Source organism: Dromiciops gliroides, chromosome 2, assembly GCF_019393635.1.
Source record: "Dromiciops gliroides isolate mDroGli1 chromosome 2, mDroGli1.pri, whole genome shotgun sequence".
NCBI lineage: Eukaryota > Metazoa > Chordata > Mammalia > Microbiotheria > Microbiotheriidae > Dromiciops > Dromiciops gliroides.
The window spans coordinates 527,277,161-527,302,821 of record NC_057862.1 but is presented as its reverse complement, the minus strand read 5'-3'; the positions used below and the strand labels follow the sequence as shown (position 1 = coordinate 527,302,821).

Below are 25,661 nucleotides of genomic sequence, written 5' to 3'. Positions count from 1 at the left end.
GATCAACTTAGAAGAAACATGTATCGTGGTCATGTAGAAGTAGATCTCTGGAAAGACCTTGAATGTGAAGCCAGTGTGGTCTAGTGGCAAAAATACAGGGCTTGGTGGGCAGCTAGGTGGTGCAGTGACTAAAGCACCAGCCCTGGATTCAGGAGGACCTGAGTTCAAATGTGACCTCAGATACTTGATACTTACTACCTGTGTGACCTTAGGCAAATCACTTAACCATCATTGCCCCACCAACAAACCAACAAGCAAACAAAAATTCAGGACCTAGAGTTAATAGATGAAGTTCCAGCTCTGACACTTATTAGCTGCATGACCTTGGAGAAGTTATTTTATTTCTCTGAGCCTCAGTTTCCTAATCTGTAGAATGAGGATAATAATCCTATCCCTACTTATTTCACATGGCTACTGTGGAGAAAAAAAGAAGTGCTTTGTAAATTTCAAGTCACTTTATAAATGTCAACTATTATTAATTATTTATACAACTAACACATTACAAATACATATCTATGTATATGAGATTTCTACATATGCATGTATATGATTTAGATTTAACAAGCATTTATGGGGTAGCTAGATGGCACAGTGGATAAAGCAACAGCCCTGTATTCAGGAGGACCTGAGTTCAAATCTGGCCTCAGACACTTGACACTTAGTAGCTATGTGACCCTGGGCATGTCACTTAACCCTCATTGCCCTGCCCTGCCAAAAAACAAATAAAACAGCAACAACAACAACACCAAGCATTTATTAAGCACCTCATATGTGCCTGGTACTGTTATATCCCAAACATGCTTCTGTTGTATTTGAGGGGACTAGACTAATATACATAAAAGTGCTGGGGATCGGTTGCATGCTAAATTTTGTAGGATGGCCTCAAAAGAAGGCTTCCTGAGATGCCAGATAAATACAATATATTAATGTAAGCTGGATTAATCTAGGAAGGCTTCTTGGATAAGCTAGGATTTAAATTCATCCTTGAATGGTAGGGAGGGTTTAAATAGGTTTTACATAAACACACACACACACACACACACACACAGATGGAAACTGGCAATGAGGATAAAAGAAACTTTGCAACAAGTATCTCTAGTTAAAGTATGATAACTAAGATATATAGAGAATTGACAAATAAGACCATCCCTATCCTTATTAGATAAGTGAACAAAGATCATGGATAATCAATTTATAAAAGAAGATATGTAAGTAATTGATATAAGGTTCCTCAAATACAAAACCCCATTTTCCAACTGAGTGTTTCCACTGGTTGTTCTCCATCCTTGGAAAACATTTTCTCCTCTTCTTCACCTCGTAGCTTTCTTAATTTCCATCAAGTGTCACATAAGTTCCACCTTCTGCCAGAAGCCTCCCTCTGACATGACCCCCAATTTATTCTTGTGTTCAGTTCTAGACACTACTTGCATTTGTGCTCAGTTCTGTCTACATTCCAGGGAAGAAGACATTGATAAGCTTGAGAGCATACAAAGGAAACAACCTTGATAGAAAAAAAAAGTCTTTAAGATCTTGTCATATGACAGTGGGTTGGATGGAATGTGAATGTTTAGCCTGAAGAAGAAAAGTATTTTCTGATGGTATTTTAGGCAAGGGGTTGGGGGAAGGGTAAAGATTAGAATTGTTCTGTATCACCCCAGAAGGAAAAAATAACAGTAATGGTTAGACAATTCAAAGGCAAATTTAGGCTCAAAGTAAGGAAGAACTGCCTAATAATTATAGCTATTGTAAAGTGGATTATTAGCTGCCTCAGCAAGTTATGGTTATTTCTATTGGATAGGTTATGGGTCTTCAAGTAAAATACAGATAGCAACTTAAAAAGTATGCTACTTCAGAGATTCAGGTACAGATTAGGGGAAGAAAAAAAATGTCTTGAGGCCCTCACTGATGCTGAGACTCTGATCTAACACTAAATATCATATATTGAATCATAGAGCATGTTCATTTATACTTTATAGAATGAACCTTGCCATATATAGAGCGAAGCCCATCTGGGATTTCAGGGTCTTTATTGAGTCTGCAGGCAAAACTGGCAATGTATTTTAAGGTAATGTTAATACTAGATCAGAAGATAGAATAATTGACCTGGGTCTTGAAGGAAGATTAGTATTTTAATAAGAAGAAATCATGGTAAATAGTTCAAGGCAAAGGGGATGGTTTGAGATAAGACACAGCCCTTTGGAAAACTTAGGATATGCAAAGGAAATGGTAAGTAGTCTGTTATGGTTAGAACATAGACTGTGTAGTGTAGAAAGATGAAATAACGTTTAGTGAAGTTGTTAGGTTACCAAAAACAGCTGTTTGGTTTGTATCATAATTTACTATAGAAAAAGAGAAAAGGCATGAAGAAATGTGGAAAAGACATTCAAAAATTTAAAATATACATCACAAAATAATCTTGATTAATTTTCTTGCAAAGAATGGGAATTAGGAAATTCAGTATGGACAACTCCTAGCCCATTAGCATTTCCACTTATATTGAACTGTTGAGTTTCCCTGAATATCTAAGACTTAAACTAGGAGCAGTAAAAAAGCAACTGTCTGTAGTTGCCTGTAGTTGCAATAGAGTCAGAAGGATTATCCCCTCATGAGGAGAACCTGTGGTGGCAACAAAATAAGGCTTTTCTGAGAAAAAAAAATGGTTCCCCCTAGGAAAAAGGGAATGGAAGCATAAACAAAGTTAGTTTTTGGCATTACAAATAAATTTTAAGTTTCAGCAGGAAATGTGTAAAGCTATACAAACTGACAGTGCAGAAAATGAAAGGGGAATTAATAGAGAGGATTGCAAATAAGACTCACCATATCCATGCAATTGATCCATTATAAATCTGCTAATCACTGACCCTGTGACATATGCAAAACAAGAGATGAATGCTGACCTCTAGGAACTGATAATCTGGTTTAAGGATGACTTATATACAGGAAGCAATAAAATGCATTAGACATCATATAAAGGAATAAGTGGCACTGATAACAAATGCAAATAAGAGAAAGAACATAGCATAGTAGGAAAAATCCCCCACAGAATTGAGAACTTACATTCTAACGAGGAGACAACATGTATACATATAAGAGCATAAATTATGTGAACAAAATACATTCCAGGCAGTGTTGGGAGCAAGGGCACAGCAGGCAGGGTGTTGGAAAAAGTTTTATTTAGAAGAGCGTACTTTAGAGGCAGCTAGGTGGTGCAGTGGATAAAGCACTGGCCCTGGATTCAGGAGGACCTGAATTCAAATTTGACCTCAGACACTTAACACTTACTAGCTGTGTGACCCTGGGCAAGTCACTTAAGCCCAATTGCCCCCCCCCCCCCCCCCCGCGCGCCCCCCCCCCACACACACACACAGATAGCAGAAGATGGTACTTTAACTGAGTCCTTAAGGAAACTGCAGAATCCGAGAGGGAGAAGGGAAGACTAAAAGCCCTACAACTTATTCATGTGAATTCTAATCCATCAGAATGTCCCCTTCTCTGTACTTAGAATGCTGATATTTTCAATTTAAGTAAAGAGATTTACAATAATTTCATTTAAATTTAATTTTGTTTCAGTTGAACCATCGTTCTTGTCTGTCAAGATCCTTTTGGATTGAAATGATCATCGTCATCATCCCCCATTACCACCACAATCATCATCAACAACAATAATAATAGCTATAATTTATGTAGTGGCTACAATGTGCCAGGCACTGTGCTAAGCACTTTATAAATATTATTGCAACTGATCCTACAATAATACTGGGAAGTAGATATCATTATTACTCCCATCTTGCAGTTGAATCAACTGAGGCAGAGGTTACATGATTTATCCATGGTCATGGCACTAGTCTCTGAGGCAGGCTTTGAGCTCAGGTCTTCCTGATGACAATCCTAGCATTCTACCCACTGTGCCAACTAGCCGCTTTCTGTCAAATAGCATATTCACTATTCTTCTCAGACACCAGGCATCTATATAATTTCACCATGCCTTCTATGTCTTTGTTCCTTGTTCTTTAAAAACATGTTGATGAGAATGAGGCAAAGGACAGATACTAGTAACAACACTTCACTGCTTACTATTCTTGGGGTATACTTAGGGAAGCATTTCTGAATCTACTCAATTACACTCTCATAAAGCCTGCCTTTCCATCTTGTCCATGAGGATATTGTGAAACACGGTGCCTTGTTATTTGTGGAAATCTCGGGACTCTGTCTTTGTAGTTCTCCTGATCTATTAGTTTGGTAGACCTTTCAGAACAGGAAATGACGTTAGAATAGTTTGAGTTGTTCTTGATGAACCCATGCTGCCAAGTAAGGATCAGCAATGCCCTTTCTAGCCACGACTTTAATAATGCATTTTGGAATGTTGCAAGGAATCAAAGTCAAGCTCACTCGCTGTCCTAGAGTTTGAAGAAACTTAACCTTTTTGAAAATTGGGCTAACATTTTCTTCTCTCCACATGAACAACACCTCTTCTATTCTCAACCCTATTTTTCAAAGATTACTCATCATAGGTCAGTAATGACTTGCACAAGTCTTTAGGACCCTGTTATGTATTTCATTTTGCTCTGGATACTCATCAAAGGTGCTCCCTTGCTATTTCATGCCTTGTCTTTTATAAATTTATAGCAGCGTTCTCATTTATAAAATAAAGGGACGTGTTCTCACTGAGGTGGCACATACACCAGAATAGGAATGATGCAGAGATTATCATGGTCCATGTACAAGAATGACACGCTAATTTGTGAAATTTCCTTTATTTTGATAATACTGGAGCAGGAAGCAAAATGGACTTTTTCATCCCAAACCATTGTTGTTGTTGAGTCACTTCAGTTGTGTCCAACTCTTTATGACCTCATTTTTTTTTTTTTTTTGTCAAAGATACTGGAGTAATTTGTCACCTCCTTTTTCAACTCATTTTATAGACAAATAGGATTAAGAGCCCACAGTCACACAGCTTGAAAATGACTGAGGCCAGATTTGAACTCAGGAAAATGAGTCTTCCTGACCGCAGGCCTAGAGCTCTATTCCACTGCACCACCTAGGTGCCCAAAATTGATCCTTTAGGGGAGACCAAAATTGGGAAAGGAACTAGAACCTAAGAGGGCATCTTAGACTACTTCTTAGAGAATGACTGGGGGCAGCTAGATGGTGCAGTGGATAGAGCACCAATCCTGGAGTCAGGAGTACCTGAGTTCAAATCCGACCTCAGACACTTAACACTTACTAGCTGTGTGACCCTGGGCAAGTCACTTAACCCCAATTGCCTCACCAAAAAAAAAAAAAAAAGAGAGAGAATGACTGAACAAATTATAGTAACGGAATATAATGGGATAGTATTATGACATAAGAAATTATGAAAGAGATGATTTCAGAGAATCCTGGTGTATGGTCTGAAGGCAATAAGCAGAACAGGTTAATGATTTATACAAGGATTGCAAGATTGTAAATTTAAAAAAAACAGTATTAAAATACTTAAGAACTCTGGTTCTTATAATGACCAATCATCTCCAGAGAGGCCATGATGAAGCATATTACCTGCCTCTTGAGAGAGAAGAGATGGGTACAATGAACAGCACCTGACCATTGTGCCCTTAAATTAACTGTGCTGAATTGTTGAAAGTTTTTTTTTTCCTCTCTCTTCTCTTTTTGTTGGTTAATATTGGGGCAGGGGGGGCCAAGAAGGGGAAAAAAGAGACCTGTGAAATAGTTTTCTAAACTATTAGACAAAGAAGTTCAAAAGGAAAAACAATTAAGCAGAACAATTTTGACACTGATAGACATGCATCATTTATTATATATCTATATCTATATTTTTAAGACAAATAATATGAAATGAAGACATTGTTGCATATAGTCCTTTTACGTTTTTCTATGTTTATAGTAATATTATTACCTCTGTGTATAAATTCAAAATTAAAAAGAATTTTAAAATGAGAAAGGAATAGATAAGCTAAAAGCCTACACAATTCTAAAATTAATTCTTTGTTCTTTATCTTATAAGAGGTAAGATTTTGATAGATAAGGGAAAAAAGAGAGAATATTCAATGCAGATGAAACAATATGAACAAAGAAGAATAGAGGCAGGAATGGTTATTAAGAAAGGTAGAAAGTCTGCTGGAGAAGATTAATACTGAAAAAATATTATTGAATGGGGAAAGTTGTGACAACTAAATTTGAAATCGTACCTCTGAAACCTACTTAGTTGAAAGACAACATCGATTTATCAATTGACCCAACTTCCTCAGATTTACTTTCCTCATCTATAAAACAAATGAAAAAAAAATTAAGTACTTTGTGTCAAGTATTTTGCTAAGTGCTAGGGATACAAATAGAAAAATATGGAAAGTCTATATTTAAGAAACTCACTCACACTCTAGCTGGAGAAAACAACACATAAAATAAAGTTCAATTGAAGGACAGATGTTAAAGTTCTGGGGTCTGTCTAAAGGTCAAATGACTGGAGTTTGCTACTCCCCATTTAATCTAAGCCATGTGAATAGTCAAACAAACCAACTGGGCTCTGGGCAGCCCAAATAGGGGAGGAAGTTAGAAGAGGAGACAAGTAGGAAGGATGACTCATTGATAGCATGTCTTCCAACCAGAAGTAGTACCAAATGGGTTCTGGGACAGCAGAAGGTTATTTAGAAGGAATGGGCGGGGTGGGGATGAAGGGGCACAGAAAAGGGCCAATAGTGCCTCTGGTGGTCACAGGTAGTACCTACCTTACTGGCTTGTTATCAGGTTCAAATGGAATAATGTATAAAAAGTTTTTCAATCTATAAAGCACTATATAAATGGCAGTTATTATCATTATTATTATTATTATCATTATGAGTGAAAAGAAGGGTAGGAATGACCTGTGAGATCTTCCGTGTGTGGAGGGTCCTAGTATGGAAATTTCTTTCATTAATACAGATCTACAATACAGTGCTTCCTGAGCACTCAGATTGAGAGACTTCTGTGTGCCCCACTTTGCTGGAAGGGCTGCAGAGACATGAATTGTGTCCTCCCTAGGGAGCAGAGGTTTTGGTCTGTATTAGAAGCATGAGAATAAGTGGAAAGGGAGGCTATTGATTTGAAAACAGGGACCACATTCATTTTTTGTCACTTTCTCCTCTCCTTGCACATTCCCAAGATACTCATTTCTCCTTGGCAGGAAATGAATGAAAACACAATCTTGAAATATTTCAGGCTTATGAAGTTTATAAAGCAGGAAGAAATTTCCAAAGCTGAACCTCCCAAATTGGCTGCCACTTAATCTCAGGCATCATTAACAGCTGGGCATTTTGCTTTTGAAAGTCATTAGGAAGGCAGCCTATTCCTCCAATAAATAGCAGAAAAGAGCTCCATTATGAGGGTCATAACTGCCCTCATGTGCTTTCTAGTCCTAATGTAGTGCTGTGTTCCACTCAGGCAGTTTAACAGACGCTGGGGGACAAGACCCTGAGATTAACTTTAGCTTTCAACCTAGTATTAGGCACACATAATGTGGTCTAGTCAAAAGATCTTTCCAGTGGTATGCAAAGGGTGTGCCTATAATAACAACCATGCTGCCCCTCCCCACACAATTTTCTGACTTGCTTAAGCTCTTTAAAGCATAGTAAATGTTATTGTTATCCCATGCAAAATATCCTGATGAATCTTAACTTAGCTTGTCTTCATTAATGGGAACTCTTCAGTATTATCAAATTATCCTTCTATTTGCTAATCTTCTGGATAATCAAGCTACATAATTAATTCTTGGCCAAATGTCTTCATCATATTTTAAAAGAGAACTGTGTTGAATTAGAAAAAACAAAACAAAACTTTTTTTAATAGTAAAATTTTTGTGTTTTCACATTCAATCCAAAAAAAAAAAATGTATTAGGTGGAGTGCACTATTAGGTGCAGGTGAAAATAATAGTAACGGTGAGGGGGGGGTGGGGCAGCTATGTGGTACAGTGGATAAAGCACCAGCCCTGGATTCAGGAGGACCTGAGTTCAAATGTGGCCTCAGACACTTGACACTTACTAGCTGTGTGACCCTGGGCAAGTCACTTAACCCTCATTGCCTCAAAAAAAACAATAGTAACTGACAAAAGAGGCTTTAAAGTTTACAAAGAGCTTTTAAATGCATTATCTCATCTATTCCTTACATTAACCCTGTGGGATTGATACTGCAGATATTTTTTATAATTCACCCTAGAAATGATGAAACTGAGGCTCAGAGGGGTTAAGTGACTTCCTCGAAGGGTATCAAACATTAGTGAGTGTCAGCAGTAGGCTCAGAGCCCAGATTTTCCTAATGCAATTTTCAGCATTCTATCTTTATACTATGATACTTTTCCAGTTGAGATGTAGTCTCCACACTGATTACAGGGCATTTTACCTATTCATAAATACCCATGGTCAATAGAGCTTAAAGGAGATACAAGAAAGCAAGATTTATATGTGGTTCAAGCAGGGACTGGGGGTGGGGTGGTCCTTACTGGTTCATTTGGATATAACACTCTACTGGGAGGAATGTAGTAGAAGATAAGTTTAGAAGAGGAAGGTGGCACAAGACAGCAGAGGATCTTGAATGTTAAGGCTAAAAATTTTGGACTTTATTTACCAAGTAATAAATGGTATTTATCATACACTTTAATATGACAATATTTCAAGAATCTGTACTTTCATCAAGGTGGGCAGTTTCTCACCAGACAGAGAGCACAATCTCACTAGGAATGTCTTGCTCAAGGAGAAATAATCAAATTGACATTAATATCACAATATTGAAAGATGACAATCTAGTGCTCTGTGGCTCCACTTAGAATCTCAGCTGTTCTGTATTTACAGACTTCCTAGGACCAAGTTTCCTTTGCTGATCACTACCCCCCGACAAGTGCAATATCCTCAAGTATATGGGCCCCATCCCTCCCACATCCCTCTTCCACTCTACCTCATGCTTCCCTTTTACCCTCTTCATTCTATTGTGAACAAATGCGCATTCATAATATACCCATGCCCTCCCCTCAAATAACTTTGCTCATAGTTTATATTAAGTTTTCTACATTCATGCTTTCCCCACAAAGCTTCACCCACTTCTCACCCCACAATAGACCATAAGGTCTTTGAGGGCAAAGCCATTTCCAGAACAATGTGTGACACATAGTAGGTACTTGATAAGTGCTTGTTGAATTGAATAATATTGAATGGGAACTGACTGATTGTCTTTGATAATCGCTATAGTCCTCTGAGGTCAACCAGGTGAGGTACTCCTCTAAGTTTGGCTTACTTGGTTCTTTAACTTTTTTTGGGGGGGGGTCAGGGCAATGAGGGTTAAGTGACTTGCCCAGGGTCACACAGCTAGTAAGTGTCAAGTGTCTGAGGCCACATTTGAACTCAGGTACTCCTGAATCCAGGGCCAGTGCTTTATCCACTAGCAGCCCCTCACTTGGTTCTTAAACAAGTAAACAAACAGTCCACTTCTAGTCCCTTCAGTGGAGTTCTTCTGGTTTGTTAGGACCTTCTGGCAATGATTGTCTAGGAGAGACCAAGGTTACCTCCACACTATAACAGGAGGCATCAAAGTATGAATCAGTAGAGGATATTTCTTATAGAAACACATGGAACGGAGGTGGAATAGTGGCATTGTTTCATATGGCAACGTTGGACTTGAAATTAGAAATGTGTTAGTTCATAACAGTAGTTCTATGACCCTGGGCAACTTCCTTTATCTCTTTTTTTCCTCAAGCAACTTCCTAAGGACTCGCTTACTAAATCATTGAAAGGTTGCCATGTCTGTAAGATCAAGAAATTTCAGGTCCTTTGCATATTTACATCTATACACATGAAAATACAACCATGTAAAAACAATATGATTTAAGAATGTTTTTAATCTGTTTGTTCCCAAAGAAGCTCCTTTAACCATAGGGTGGGATGCTGGAATATAGCTGCCCACTTTTGCATTTGCAGAGACAAAGCAAAACTATTCATAAGAACTGGCACCAAGCAACCCATACTCCAGACTAATAAAATATGACATGTCCTAAGTAAGAGCAGCATTGTACCTGAAAACATATAACTCTAATAACCATGAAAAGTCTAACCCTTTAAATTATTGTGCAAATTATAACCATCAGCCTTTGTTATGGAGTGGAGTCTTACAGAATGTAAAATGATGACTATGGCACTGATATGCTAATAAGCTTTCTGTGCTGTTGGATGGTTTAGTTGCGGATAGACTAATGTTGGCAGCAGATGAATAATTGCCCGGCATGTACTAAACATAACAGGGCAGCCCAGAACTTCATCATTTGTCAGCTTTATTTGTTTAAATGAGAAAAATGCTGACAGAAGTTATTGCCGTAATCCCCTTATTTATCAGACACAAAATGCTAGTTACTCTTAGCAGGCCTAATCCTGTTGGGAGCCCAAAAGTTAGACTATTTTAAAACTAATTTAAGGTATAGGCTTCAATGTTAAAAAGAAGAGAAATGTAAAGTGGAAGAAGAAAGATAGAGAGAGAAAAAGAGAAATATTTTCTTTTAAATGGGCTCTTTCTGGGCAACTTTAATACAAGGGTGGCTGCCTTAGCTTACGATGATCACTTGTGCAGGAGGGACATAAAAATTCTGGAATGGTATTTAACATTCATTACCATGCCAACACAAGCCCAGTGCCTACTAACAGCTGTCCCCCAAGCCTTTTATCTACAGCTCATTATCACACTTACACAAAGCCCATCAGTAACATCATTTCTCCAGTACTGTTGCCAACTAGTTTGCAAATACACCTGGCGATGAGCACTAGAAGAAGGATTTGAAATAGGTCTGAGATGTCTTCCTCCTACACTCCATGTACATTGATGGTTGGAACATTCTCAGGGGTGATCAGTGCTTGCACAACCCAGCTAATCTGTGGGGGAAGCAGACTGAAAACTCCTTATGAATCAATGGGATCATCAACCCTCAGATCGATTGCAATATTATGCTGCATTAATGGAAACATAGTGTTCAGGACCCGGAGAAATTACATGTAGTAGTCGATAGAGATTCTGCCTTGGAGTTTGGAAGAGCTGGGTGCAAGTACTACTTCTGAAAAATACTGGCTGTGTAACCCTGGCAAGTCCCTCATTTTCTCAGTATCTTTGGGCAATTCCTTGAGAATATAAATAGCTGGGGGCAGCTAGGTGGCGCAGTGGATAAAGCACCGGCCCTGGATTCAGGAGGACCTGAGTTCAAAGTCGGCTCAGACACTTGACACTTACTAGGTGCATGACCCTGGGCAAGTCACTTAACCCTCATTGCCCCACAAAAAAAGGAATATAAATAGCTAAAGAGAAGCAGCTCTATATTGTTAGAGGCTGTTTCTTCACTTCCTCTGTACCAATAACATCCCAGGTAGTATACAAAACAAAGTTTAAAGAATATTGCAGTTTTTAGTAGGGCCATCTCTGGAGGACTATGCCTTTCTGCAGGTGCCAAAATTTAGGGTAGACACTGACGATATGAAGCACATGCAAGAAACAGAGAAAAGCATGGCAAAGGGCCTGGAAACCATACCAGATACATAAAAGATAAGGTGAAGAAACTAGGGATTTTTTGATTGGAGAAGAGTAAGCATTTTCAAAGACAAAGATATTTTCAAGTACCTGAAAGGTTTCTCATGATGAAGAGGCATTAGGCTTGAATCCCTCAGTCCTAGGGGTGAGAAGTAGAAGCAATGAAGGAAGTAAGACAGAAGAAGATTTAAACCTAATGTAAAGGAGTAAAAAAAAAAAGTTCCTAACGATAGAGTTAGAGAAAAGCAATGGAATGGTCTATTTCAGTAATTAGTTCTCTGTTACTCAAGTACCTGAAAAGGAAGTTAGATGATCACTTGTTAGGAATGTTGCAAAAGGGACAGGCATGAGTTGGACTGCTTGTTTTCTTAGAACCCTTCTAGCTTTGACGTCTTAGGCTTGCAAGTCATAGGAAAAGAGAAAATGAAAATCTATTCTATTCCCCTTCATTCAACCTTTTCATACTGAGTTGCCCATTAGCAAAAACAGGCTGGATAGTCAGAGTGTAGAGAGTTTATCTATGACTTAGCTTTATTACTGTTTTACTGTACAAAGTTAGAAAAGTATGTCTACTATCTTACGCCTCTCTTGCCATGTTTATAAAATTATAGGATTGTTACAAGGAATAACTAGTAACAATGATAAGACTCTCTCACTGACATCATGTCCACCAGTTAAATTTAAACAGAATAACACTGTCTCAAAAAAAGATGAAAAAAATCCCTCCTACAGTTTTTTTTTTTTTTCCCCTGAGGTGGGGTACCATGGATGCTAGAGATTGAGTCTGGTGAAAATGGTGAAGAAAACCATTGCTCCAAATGCCCACATATGAGACTGTGTTAGGGGCAAAATTGTCTACAAAATTGTAAGGAGAAATATGATTTTCTTGAGATCCCATCTTGTTAGTAAATGAGTTATACAGGAGAATTTGGAATGAACAACACATACAAGTCTCAAGGTTAAAGACTTTTTAGTTGTGTGCTAGAAATATTATCATTTGGTACCAGAGGTCATAATCCCAATGTCATACCTATGTGGTCCTAAAATCTTAGCACCAGAAAAAGAACTTTCTTCAGTAAATTAATTAGAAAGTAAGATCTGTCTCTCTTAAGTATCTATTACCTTGGCAGACACAGGCTTGTCACTTTAAGGAAGCTCCATCACCTTCTCCTTGGGAACTTAGATGTCTTTAGGCCAGACACACAATGGTAAATTAAGTAGGGGTAATTTTAAAAGAAAACCATATTTCTATTTTATAGGCAGTTGATTAATTAGGGCTAAAATGTCTTTGCAGTTTCATCTTGGTGACAAGATAAAAGTGTATTTTTTTTTTTACCAAAAAATTGGGGAGATAAAACAGAAAAGCAAACCATCATATACTGTGTCTAATAATATGATCTCAGTCTTTCCCAGAATAATAATCACTCAACATATGTACCTCAGGAGTAGTACAAGTTCAACATTAAGTACCAAAACAAGGAACTAAACCTGAGTTTAAGAGCATCTTCTACACAAGAGAATCAGTACAGAGATGCTTCTAGGAAAGCAGCAAATTAACATGACAGCGTTGTTTGACCTACTAAAAGAAAAACACAAGACAAGATAGGGTGACACAGGGGACTATACTCTCTGTCTGTATCAGGCCTTATCTCTTGCTAATGGATATTATGGAAAATCAATTCACTTTCTAAATCCTGAAACATAAAATACTACTATGTCTTTAGCAGTCTGCATATATATAATATCTAGAATATAAACCACATGAGGACAAGGAATAAGATTTATATTTTTGGTGATATTCACTGCAATGTACTTGTACTATTAATTAATGCATTATAGATTAATTAGGTTCTTTAAAATTTTTGCTAGATAAATAAGTGATAGAAAGAGAAGGCAGCAAGGGTTTAAACAAAAAGTCCAAAAGAATTACTCTCATCATTAAGTGCTAAAATATTAATTCTCATCCTTCTTGGATTTGTGAATATCTAGCAATTTCTATTTGACTTGTGCCACATGATTTAATAGTGCTCACCTTCAAAATAATAATATGATGTTGACTGCCAATATACAATCAATTATAATAATAAATGATGGCAAGATAATAACTCATGTTTTTATTTTTAAATTAGAGTTAACCAAGCAATTTTCTCCACATTCAGGATGATACTGAAGCATGCAGCTTGGTAAATAAATAAAGGCTGAATTTAACTTGAAGTTTTATTACTTCAAATCCACTATGACCTAAAATTTCAAAATTAAAGTTTTAGTTCTTTAAAGGTTGGTTAGTTGTTGTTATTCATTCTCTTTTCTTTTTTCTTTTCTTTTTTTTGCAGGGCAATGAGGGTTAAGTGACTTGCCCAGGGTCACACAGCTAATAAGTGTCAAGTGTCTGAGGCCAGATTTGAACTCAGGTACTCCTGAATCCAGGGCCAGTGCTTTATCCACTGAGCCACCTAGCTGCCCTGTCCTTCATTCTCAAGGAGGACCAAAATGACATTACTATGTTGGGGTCAAGGTACAGTTTGTCCCACTGTGGTTGATCAGACCAATATGAGGTCAGAAGGCTCTACAATAGATTGGGCACAACTAGTCAACATGAACATTTGGGGTGGAGATGTCTAAATTTGTACAGCTCATGTTTCTTTTGAACTACTGCAATTCTGTTCTGCTCATAGAACACAGTGCCTTCTTTGATGTGTTCATGTGATACTGGGTGATCCTTTGTCAGTATATCCCATGTCACACAATCAATATCAAAGTTCTTTAGGGGCAGCTAGGTGGCACAGTGGATTGAGCACCGGCCCTGGATTCAGAAGGACCTGAGTTCAATTCCGGCCTCAGACACTTAACACTTACTAGCTGTGTGACCCTGGGCAAGTCACTTAACCCCAATTGCCTCACTTAAAAAAAAAAAAAAGTTCTTTAGACAGACCTTCAGTTTCCTTGTATTGCTTCTTCTGACCACCATGTGGGTACTTGCCTTGTATGAGTTCTCTGTAAAATAGTCTTTTAGGCAAATGTATGTTTGGCATTTAAACAATGTGGCTAGCCCATTTCTCTTCAGTAGAGTTTGAAGGGAAAGGGACAGGAGATGGACCTGCAATTTTATTGGGATGGGCGAATCCCTTAGAAGGAAAACTTCTTTGACAATGCAGGTCATCACCTTCTTTGCAATTTATAATCTGAGCTTCCAAGAGCACTGAGATTTTCAGTGACTTACCCAAAGTGACATGGCTATTTTGGTTTAGGGACAGGATTTGAAGCCATGTCTTCCTGACTCTGAGGTCATTATTCTATTTACTGTGAAGGAATACCTTTATTTTATTCTTTCAAATGTATCATTCTTTTAAAATTATTTGAAAAACATAATGATTTTAAAAACCTCATAATACCCTTTGAAATATATGGAGACATTCCAGGATATAAAGTCAAGATGGGTGCCATAGTTTTCAAGATGTGTATGGATAGGAGAGAATGAAAAAGCACAAAGACATTGGTATGGAAAATTGTGCATTAGATAATGTCTGTAGGATAAATACAGAAAGAATAGTTTGTTGATATGTGGTGGTCAAATATCCTCTATTGATAGGACATAAACAAATAGCCTTACATTTTCATTAGGAAAGATTTAACTTATAGTAGACATAAAAGTGTGTGGAACATTATTAAGTTCTTGGGAAGATTATGGAGGAAAGCCATAGCTCTTCCTTCCCTGAAGATATATACTGATGCTTGAATCTAATAAGATGAAGTTATTAAAGTCTTATACTTGAGTTCAAAAAACGAACAGAACAGCAACATTTAATATGATTAACAAATAAAGAAATAGGCATGGTCAGACAACCGTTTGTGAGTAAAATATCTAAAGATTTTATTAGACTCCAAATAGTCTGGCACTGTAGTCAAAGAAGACATTGCAATCTTTGACTAAATTAATAGAAAAATGATAATAGTCACTGTGCCACTGTACTTTGTCCTAGTCAGAGAACATCTGGAGTGTTGTGTTCCGTTGTGGGCATAACATGTTAAGAAATGCATTGATAACCTTGAGCATGTTCAAAGTGTAGGGCAAAGGGTCTACAAGAATGCCAAGGTAGCTATGTGTGTTTTCAGCCTAAAGCCAGGAAGACCTGAGTTCAAATCTGGCCTCAGGTGTGTATTAGTTGAGTGACCCTGGGCAAGTCACTTCACCTCTCAGTTTCCTCAGTTTGTCTGTTTCCACTATTTGCCTCAGTTTCCACAATTGTAAAATAAGGACAGTAATAGCTTCTACTTCTTAGGGTTGCTGTGAGGTTCAAATGAGATAATAATTGTAAAGTTATATTTCCTCAGTCTTGTCTTCTCTAGGACAAACATCCTCAGATTCTTCCCCTGAAACATGTTCCCAAGACCTTTCAAGATTCCATTAGTGCTCTTTTAGACATGTTCCACCTTGAATCTATATCTTTTTAAAAATGTGATAAACAGATTTTATACCTATTGCAGTGGATGTAATCTAATCCCAAGGAAGGCAGAATATAGCAGAACTAGTAATTTCCTTGTTCTGCATACCATGCCTGCCTTAATGCTGCCTAGCATTTTCTTGGTTGTTTTTGATTGATTTGTTACATTGTAGGCATATACTGAACTGACATGACAGTCCATTGAAACCTCTAGATATTTTTCATTAGGACTATTGGCTAGTTGTATCATCCCTACCTTGTCATTTGTGAAGTTTTTTTTAAAAGTAAAAAAGTAGAACTTCATGGTTATCCCCATTAATTTTCATTTATATTATTATGTTCATCACTCTAGCCTGTTGGTATTTTTTTCCATTTACAATATAAACCATTGTATTAGTTAATACTTCAGATTTTTTGTCATTAGACAAGCTTGTCATCTATAATCAGGAGTATTATGAGACTCAAATGATATAATAGATATAAAGCCCTTAGGAAAATTAAAGTGCTATATAAGTACAAGTCATCATCATCATCATAAATTAATTATTATAATAGAGTCACATGGCCTCTGGAATGGTGATGACTTCATTCCCTGAATCTTTCACTACACTTTTTTTTTGGTGGGACAATGAGGATTAAGTGACTTGTCCAGGGTCACACAGCTAGTAAGTGTCAAGTGTCTGAGGCTGGATTTGAACTCGGGTCGTCCTGAATCCAAGGTCGGTGCTTTACCCACTGAGCCACCTAGATGCACTCCCTACACTCTTGATGAGCTCAAGCAATGATAATAGAGCTATACAGGGGTGTGCTAGTAAATATGTAACTATTGTGCTCTTTCAGGGAAAAATTGCTTCTGTCATTTGTATATCAGCATGAGTATCATATCTAGGGTAGCAGTTCTTGTAATTCCTCCTTCTACCTTTTCAGGGACAGAATAATAATTAAAGCAAGTCACAAATTTATCATCTGCTCTGCTTTTGCCAGACAACATACCACCAGATGTCCAAATAATTGAAGTCCCCAGTCACTACACTTTTGTGCTTTCATGTCAGTTTTCCAAACTCTTCTAATTCCATCTCTTTCCCAGGAGCTTGTGGTATACCCCTACAAACTGCTGTTTCTACCTTTCTTAATCCTTACTGAAAATGTTTTATGCCTTTCTGATCTTCCCAGGTTAATGAATTTGCTTACATCAGAATGTATTCTTAATGTACAATGCTACTCCACCCATTGCCCCCTTTTAAAACTATTCTGTTCCATTTGTCTAAGACATTCCCTTAAAGTAACAATCTTCACTCCAGTCTCATCAGTGATACCCTATATATTCTACTTTGTTTTCTTGCATCAAGATTGCTAGTTTACCCCATATATAAACAAGGCATGCACCTGTCTATGGTTACCTAGGTCCATTATTTTTATCACCAGATCTTTTATTTGACACTGTCTGCTGTAATGTCAGTATTCTATTCTGTTATTCTTCCTCCTATGTTGTGCACACCACTGTTGGGGTTACCATAACTATTAGATATCTTTAATCAATTTTTTCCTCTCTTAGCCCTTTTCTGTTAAATGCATTCCTTAAAACACTTTCATTATTTCAGTCAGATATAGAAACACACACAAACACACATATAAAATATTAAAAAAATTTCACAATCCTTAACATGATAGCATTACTCATATATGAGCTTGCTGATTTGTTATACTTTCTGTTTCAAAAGCTCATCCAAAATTCACAGTGAATTTTTCTGTGAATATATATTATATAAATATATGTGTATAAAGATTTCTATGTATTTATGTATATATATTTTAATGTACACATATACACACATTTATAGCCACCCTTAATGGATGAACTCTATCTTTTTCAAGAGTACACTCTTTCTCTCATCCATTTACTTAAGCCACAGTCAAGAAATTAAAATATTGCAAAAGGGTTTCCTGCTTAGCTCTGGGTTGGATTATATGACCTTTGGCAACCTTGGTAACATCATATTCTATGATTCAATACTTTTTCAAACAGCTAAGTCCCATCTACTTGCCATGTAAAATAAAATATGCATTTACACCCTAAAAAAGCATTGGGGGGCAGCTAGGTGGTGTGGTGGATAAAGCACTGGCCCTGGATTCAGGAGGACCTGAGTTCAAATCCGGCCTCAGACACTTGACACTTACTAGCTGTGTGATCCTAAGCAAGTCACTTAACCCTCACTGACCCACAAAACAAAAGCAAACAAAAAACGAAAAAGCATCGGGGTTCTGAATCTTTGCAGCCCATTTTGGTTTTGTTTTCTATAGTAGCAAGACATTTACCAATGGCTTTAAATTCAGTTAGGCTCTAATTAGTGAAAATAAAAAATTTTCTAAAATAGTTGCAATATTTGAATTCACAATGAATATTTCTATTGATTAGAAACAATAACTGTATTTGCCATAATTATAGCCTCAAATGCTACAGATTTAGATACATGCAACCTCTTTAAGGAATTCCTTATTCACACTAATCAGGACCTAGTAATATTTTTCAACTTTATTTTGGAAATTCATGAATCTAAACTAACTTTTTATCTATTGACATTTTTCCATAAGATACTGTGTTTATCTGCTCATCACCAGTACAACAAAGGCCTTGGGTCAAGACCTAGAAGATTTGGCACATTTCCCATTTCTTTCACCTTACTCCTACTCATCTTATCTATTAATTTTTATATCTCCAGAGATAGGTTCTAATTATTTTAAAAGGAAGGACAAAAATAAATACACAAAGAAACCCCAGAAATTATATTCTTACAAGTAGGATAATACTAGTTTCATGGAGATTAGATTTTTCTTATAACACACTGTAATACACGTAAATTCACTCATTAAAATATAACATCTCAGAGGTAGAATAAGATAAGACTGTTGTTTTGGGAGCTCCTATTTTTATTGAACAATAAAGAAGTGGTTTAGCTTATTGTTAATCAAGCTTCCCACAGGCAATATTAGTTCAGTTGCCAAGTGAATTTGTTTTTTTTCTTTCTTGGCTCTTTTGGTGCTCATTTCATTTTTATTTTGTGGCATGATCAGTCCTTTCCTTAGGAATCTGAGGATTCCAAAGTGGGAATGACTTCGTTATTTAATTTTCAATATTGCTACCAAAATATGAATCTAGGAAAGGAGAAGATTGAGAACACCAAAGAAGATGAGGCCAAACAAAGGGAAGAAGAAACAGTGGGCTGTTTGGGAGAATTCAAAACATCCCTACACAAGTGTACTACAACGAGGTAAAACATATCTGTGAAAGCACAGAAAAGCATTTCAAAGATTGTTGTTACTTTTTCCCCCCAGGGAGGAACTCTAGCTTTGAATCTTTAAAGCTAAATTATATATATATATATATATATATATATATATATATGTGTGTGTGTGTGTGTGTGTATGTATATATATGTATATATATATATGTATGTATATATATATTTTTTTTTCCTGGAAATTTATTTTGATTTGAGGACCCTACCTTTAGGCTGAGATTAGAAAGCCTTAGGACCTCAAGGTCTCTCCCCCTCCTCCTCAGCTTCAGTTGAGCCCTAAAGCCCTGTGGGCTGTACAAGACGCCAGGTCAGACAGCTGGGGGAAAAAGCCCCCAGCTTCCTCTGACCTGAGCGGAGCTATCTGAGAGATCCCGGATAGCCTGTGCTGAGGCCCGAGTTGCTCAAGCACACCCCACTCCCCCACCAGCCGCAGCCCTGGCTGGTGGATTAGCTTGGTCTGTGGGTGCGCAGGAAGCCCCGAGATTTGAGTGGAGAGAAGAAAAGGTATATATAGACCTGGGAGTTAGACTGGGGGGGGGAATGGGGGGGGTCTGAGGAGATTAGAGAGGTTCAGACGGATGAGGTTTGGACAAGGACGGAGCAGTTCGGAGGGACAAGATAGAGCGGATAAGGACAGATGAGAGAGACTTAGAAGCAGGAGACTAGAGACAGGGCTACAAGGATGCAGGGGAATATGAGAAGGACTAGGAGCAGGGGAAAAGAGAGGCCGAAGGGCAGACTGACGGAGCAGACAGACAGAAGGTCGGTGAGAGAGAAACACAGGGGTTCAGCGGTGGCAGTAAGGAGAGGAAAGTTAGAAGCAGGGGGATTTACAAAGTGAAAGGGTACAGGCAGAGTTAGTGAAAGTAGCTGAGCAAGTGAGTGCCCTAAGGCAAGAGAAGGTTCAGGCCCTTATTGTATTAAAAAAAAGTTTGAGGCACAGCAGGTGAGAAAGAGACACAGTGGAAAGAGATGCACCGCAATGCAGTCAGGTTGTACATTTTATTTCCCTGTATTCTTAATTTTAAATAGTATCTCATAAAGAAACTCTGCTTTGATTATTTAGTTAAGAGACTTCTTAATATTTTGCTTATCAATTTGGGAGTGGAGCAGTGTGGTGGAACTTTATAAACGGCCCACATTAAATTAACGCAGTCAGATAGCCAGTTAGTTAATAGTTCCCAGATTAGTCCTCCAGTCAAATTTAGCCCCCCCAAATTTAGGCTAGTCATTTAAAAATATTTTCACATTTGAATGGCGACAGCGGCAGGATTTACGGCCCAATTATAATTTTCCTAAACCTATACTTTTTCATATAATTGTAATTTTTCATAAGTTCAATTATATAAAAATTTCCAGATTAGATATACTTATTAATAATTATTTTTTAACTATATATATGTTTTAATTCCATTTTTTCTTTTGATTTTGAGCTGTTAGATGGTGAGACCAAGATTTCAGAAAGACCAAAGTCAATTTTTTAGCCTTTAACAACTGACAGGACTTATTGCTTCCAACTCTAAGCCCAGAGGATTTTGATTCTACTCTGCACAAATGGTTTTCCCATAAGACAGAGATGCCAATTCAAGCATGGAAAGAACAGAAGAAACAAAACAAAATAAAACAAACAAAAAAGAACTATATATGAGATGGCATCCTCAGTCAATTTAATCAACTAGCATTTATTAAATTCTTACTATATGCCAAGAACTGTTTATCCTGTAGAAAGAATGATATCAGCAAAAGGTGATCTAATGGGTAATTCAAGAAAAAAATAATATTGTCTCATTGCATTGAAGGAAATAGAAGATTTTGATAAGACATCTCTGTCAACATAGATTTTACTGTTTAGCTGGGGACATAATGTATGAGGATCATAACATTACCTAAATTATTTCAGTAGTTTTACTTAAGTTATTTCATAATGACTATTTATGTCCATTTGTAGATACAGAAACTATGTGCCAAATAGATGAAATGGCTTCTTCTAGTTATATTTCTAGTAAATAGTAAATATGGGACTTCATCCCTTGCCATCTTGTTAGAAGAACTAAACTCATTTCACTACTTCAGTCAATTAGCGAATCAATTGATAAACATTTATTAAACTCTTAATATGTGCTAGTCTCTGTGTGACATTCTGGGCATCCAAAAAGAGGCACAAGATAGTCTTTCCCCTCAAGCAGCTCACAATCCAACGGGGGAGAAAACAAGCAAACAAATCTGTACCAATAAGCTATGTTCAGTAGAAAGGGAATAAATAAGAGAGGGAGGGCAATAGGTTTAAAAGGAGTTGGGAAAGACTTCCTGTAGAAGCTGGGATTTTATCTGGAACTTAATGGAAGCCAGGAAGGCCAGGACATGGAGATTATGAGTGAGAGAATTCCAGGCATTGGAAATAGCCGGAAAAAATGTCCAGAGATGAAAGATCAAGTGTCTTGTTGCAGGATCAGCAAGGTGACCAGTGTTACTCAAGTGAAGAGCCTGTGATAGGTATTAAGGTTTAAGAAGATTGGAAACATAGGAGAAGACTAGATTATGAAGGGCTTTGAATGTAGGGGATTTTTTTTTTTGATTCAAGAGACCAAAGAGAGCCATTGGAGTTTATTAAGTACAGGGGCCAGCAGGTGGGTGGAGAGGTTGGGAAGATTTGGACCTGTGCTTTAGGAAAGCTCCTTCAAGGAGTTTACATTAAAAAGCATTTATGCTTCCTCTAAGTATCTGAGAAATTATTTCCAATATGAGCTAGAAAGGTTTGAATATATCTAGTTCCCCAAATGGATGTGCCCATGAGTGTCACAGTCTTTTTAAAGCCCTTTACAATTTGCTTTCTACTATTTTATTTCTTATCATATGCCCTCAAGTTACAGACAGACATACATTATTTCATGGGCACTGTGATATGCACAGAGAACCTTATTATGACTCTTATAAGAAGCAGACTTGCTAGTCTCCTCCACCTGGGCAAGATACCATCAGGAATTCTACACACATTCCATTTCCTGTTGCATGCAGTATTTTTTTTCTTTCCTGCTTTTTTGTTCTTGAACAATTCATACCCTATGTCTGGAATATACTCCCTCCTTATTTACATTTAGTAAATTTCTTAGCTTCCTTTAAAACATATTTCATAAAGTCCTATCTTGATTTTTCTATTCATACCACAACACCCACCCACACACACATATACCTTGTTATTAGTATTCTTTGCCCTTTAAAATTACTTAATATTACTTTGAATTTATCTATTCGTGTACATAATTCCTCTGTATAATGTAAACTCCTTGAGGGTAGGAAGTACTTTACTTTTGGTCATTCTATGTCCATTATGTAGGAAAATTATTTGTTCATAGCAGGTGCTTAACCCATTTTTGTTGAACTGAAATGAAGGTAATTCTTAAAAATAATAATAATAAACCTCCCTTCTGAAGTGGTCACTACCTGTCAGGAAACAACCTTAGTTCATTATCTCATTTCATATCAAAAGACCAAAGGTTTATAAGGACATTCAAAACCTATTCTAGAAAAACAAACAAACAAAACAACCCAATTCTACAGTTCTGTATGAGAGTCCCTTAGAGGGCTAGGGGTGTGGGGGGGTGGTTGGGGTGTGTGTAATGCATCCATTTTCCAATATTTTGGGCCAAACAGTCTCCAACCAAAATTGTTTTTTATATATTGAGTTTTTTGTGTGTGCAATATCCTTGCTCATCTCACTCTGCTTTCCACAGGTCCACTATTAATACAGAGTTTGGAAAACATAATTGCAATGTGTGGTAGACAGAGATTTTCATTAACTACACAGAAGAAAAAAATGTTTAGGGAGAGACATTTCTTTCCTATTGATTCAATCAAAAATGCCTTGGAAGGAAAGGTTATGCTTATTAAATTCTTTTCAAAAAGGCAACTGTTAAAAATGTGAATTCTTCCACATCAGCATTCAAAAAAATCGGTATATAATCTCTTCAGATTCTGTCATTTGTGTATTTTTGCTCCACTCTGTGACTTTGAAATATGTGACTTTTTTATTAGTCTTTTTCTGAAGAGGTAGAGGGTGGAGGGAATTTTCACGTGGTAGCAGAGAGCGTTATCAACACTGCTATTTTCGAGACATGAGGTTGCCTAGCAATGCCAGAAATTAAAGGGGGGAGGCAATAACAGAGCAGAGTGTTGAGAAATTACAAGAGGGTACAGCGGCAAATTGGCTTGGAATACTTATCAAAAGGTCTTTAAGTGAGAGCGGATATAGGATTTGCTAGTGGCATGATAAACATCGGCTGATCATTTTTCAGTGTTCTTCCTATCTTTTATTTGGTACAGTTCTACCCAATGGAATTCTCCTATTTCAAGTTCATTAACAACACAAAAATCTAGGGCAAAGACACTTTGAAGATAGGACTTACTGCCCCACAAAACCATCAAGGCACCTGGTGTTTGGATTTTGTCTCTTTTGGCCCTAACTGGGTATAGAAGCACAGCCAGCTCATATTTGCCTGTTGTTTTCTAGTTTCTTTGGGTTTCAGGATTTAGAGCCACAAGGGCATATAGAAATCATCCAATTGGATTGCCTTATTTTATAGAGCAAAACTCAGGGCCAGAGATAAAGTGGTTTATCCAAGGTCACACAGCTGGTTATTAGCACAGACAGCATTTAAACCCAGTTTTCCTGACTCCAAATCCAAAGTTCCTTCCATTGTCTACAGTAGCCTCCCTGATATTTCAGAAACTCTTCCATTTCTAATGGAGGGGTTATGTTTTTGTTGTTTTTCCTTCATTTTCAAAAAAGACCAATGACATAATGGGTGATGTCTTGAGGGGTTATAAATATTAGAAGGAAAGGATAATTTTTTCTTTTAATTTTTAGCCAAATTGGCATGCATGGATTGCATCATTGGAAAGAATGTCCACATCTCCAGCATCACCAGATGCATTGGAATATTGGAAACTATTAGCTAATAACTACTAGGAACAAGGCAGTGAGGTTGTAGAGGAGGAGGGGGACATTAATGTTCAGCAAGTCAAAATTATTAATTTAATAGGGGAGAAAAATGAAGCCCATATTTATTTTTCTTTATCCACTGAGCCAACTAGCTGCCCAATTTGGGCAGTATCATGCATTAAAACTATCAGAAGACCTTCAGGTTGAAAAGTATGTTTATTGGTAGAGTTAAGATGGCAGAAGAAAGGCAGTGAGCTCTCAAACTCACTGTGAGATTGCTCTAAAAATCATACAAATAATGTCATAGGACTATTTCTGCAACAGCAAAATCCACAGAAGAATGTGCTGAGATCATTTTCCAATCAAGGACAGCTTGGAAGGTCAGAAGGAGGGAGCTGCTGTGCTGAGACAGGAGTGGATCCCAACCCCACAGTCACGCTGACACAGATCTGGTCCCAGGAGGGCCTCATCAGAGAAAAAGACCCCCAGAGCCTCTGAATCAGCTGCAGTGCCAGTATCATCTGGAACTAAGCTCACAATCTAGTGAGAGTGCTGAGTCCTTGGCAGGGGGGAGGTTACAGAGGTCTCTGCTGGTGCTGAGGCAGAACTTGGGTTTTTAAATCCTGCTGGGAACCAGGAGGTAGGCTTGAATAGCAATGGCCTAGGTGGGGGAGGGGTACAGGATCATTGGAACTAACAACAACAGCACACAAAGCTGGGTGATTAGCAAGTTGCTCTGGGGTCATCTACAGACCAAGGAACAGTCCAGGCAAGTGAAGAACCTGCTCCTCCTTAAATTATACCACCTGGGACGTCCTTAAGCTTAGATAGTGCAGCCTGGAAACAGTGCCCCACTTTAAGGAGCTAAAAGTCAAGTAAAAGAAAGGCAAGATGAGCAGACAGAGAAAGGTGAGGACCACAGAAAGTTTCTTTAGTGACAAGGAAGATTGAGGTGTACCCTCAGAGAAAGATGTCAATGTCAGGGCCCCTATGTCTAAAGTTTCCAAGAAAAATATGAATTGGTCTCAGGACATAGAGGCACTCAAAAAGAACTTTGAAACTAAAGTTAGAAAGATAGAGGAAAAAATGGAAAGATAAATGAGGGTGGTTCAGGAAAGACATGAGAAAAAAGTCAACAGCTTGAAAAGTCAAATGGAAAAGCTCTCTGATGAAAATAATTGCCTAAAAATTAGGATTGAAAAAATGGAAACCATTGACTTTATGAGATACCCAAATACAATAAAACAAATCCAAATGAATAAAAAAGAGAGGGCAATGTGAAATATCTTCTTGGAAAAATAACTGCTGACCTGGAAAATAGAGACAGGAGAGATAATTTGAAAATTATTGGTCTACCTGAAAACCATGCTCAAGGAAAGAGCTTAGACATTATCTTCCAAAAAATTGTCAGGGAAAACTGCCCTGATATTCCAGAAGCAGAAGGTAAAATAGAAATT

At 37.5% G+C, this 25,661-nt stretch overlaps 1 protein-coding gene and 1 non-coding gene across 7 annotated transcripts in view; one reads left to right on the top strand and one right to left on the bottom strand.

Moving 5' to 3' along the window:
• UNC5D (unc-5 netrin receptor D) overlaps window positions 1-25,661 on the bottom strand; it is an 821,905-nt gene that overhangs the window by 360,523 nt on the left and 435,721 nt on the right. The window lies entirely within an intron of this gene.
• LOC122745021 lies at window positions 4,656-4,761 on the top strand. Its single transcript, XR_006355328.1, has one exon. It is a non-coding gene; the product is annotated as a U6 spliceosomal RNA (small nuclear RNA).